This window comes from Anser brachyrhynchus (assembly GCF_964034855.1).
Source record: "Anser brachyrhynchus genome assembly, chromosome: 9".
Taxonomy (NCBI): Eukaryota; Metazoa; Chordata; class Aves; order Anseriformes; family Anatidae; genus Anser; species Anser brachyrhynchus.
In genome coordinates this window covers 21,841,984-21,842,754 of record NC_137703.1, presented here as the reverse complement: position 1 = coordinate 21,842,754, position 771 = coordinate 21,841,984, and positions in this window count along the sequence as shown.

The window sequence follows — 771 nt, the reverse complement described above, 5'->3', positions numbered from 1 at the left end:
GCGAAGATCCCCTCCGGAGTCCTTAGGAGAAATTAATGTATGCGCGCAAACCCGGAAACAGTGTAATTGATTTATTTCTAATAGAGGAGAAAACAGCAACGTTATCGTTCCGAAATGATCGCCTCTGTTCCTAATAGCTCTAATTTTCACTGTCCATTTGATGTGCTGCAGGTTTCATAGAGAGCACTCACTAATCCAATTAAAAGTGCACCTGGCCTGGAAGGGCTCTGTAATTAGCAGGAGCGTTTTTAGCTATTTCCACTGGCAAACCGTGAAATCATCTCTGCTGGCCTAAAGGGCGGCAATGCGGGGGGGGGGCGAGGAGGGGCGGAGGAGCGGGGCCAGGCGGCCGGGCCGGGCCGGTCCCCTCCCGGGGCACCGCCACCGGGGCGCTGCGGGAGGACGGGGCCGCTCCGCCCGGTACCGCGGCGGCCCCGGCGTGGCTCTGGCGGCCCCGGGGAGCCGCAGCCCTCGGGGGGCAGCGCAGGGCTCGGCCCGGGACCCCCACGCACACCCCACGCACACCCCATGCACACCCCATGCACACACCCCCGCCCCACGCACACGCTCCGTACACACACCCCCGCTCACACCCCACTCGCGCCCGAATGACAGCGAAAGGCGACTCACGGCGACTTCGCAGCCCCGGGGCTGAGGGACCCCGCTCCTCCGCCTCGTCCTGCGAGGGCTCCGAGCCGCCCCCACTCGCGGCCGCTCCCCGCGGGTGGCATCGCCACGGGCTGTGCTCCCCGCCGGGCTGCGGGCGGCGGC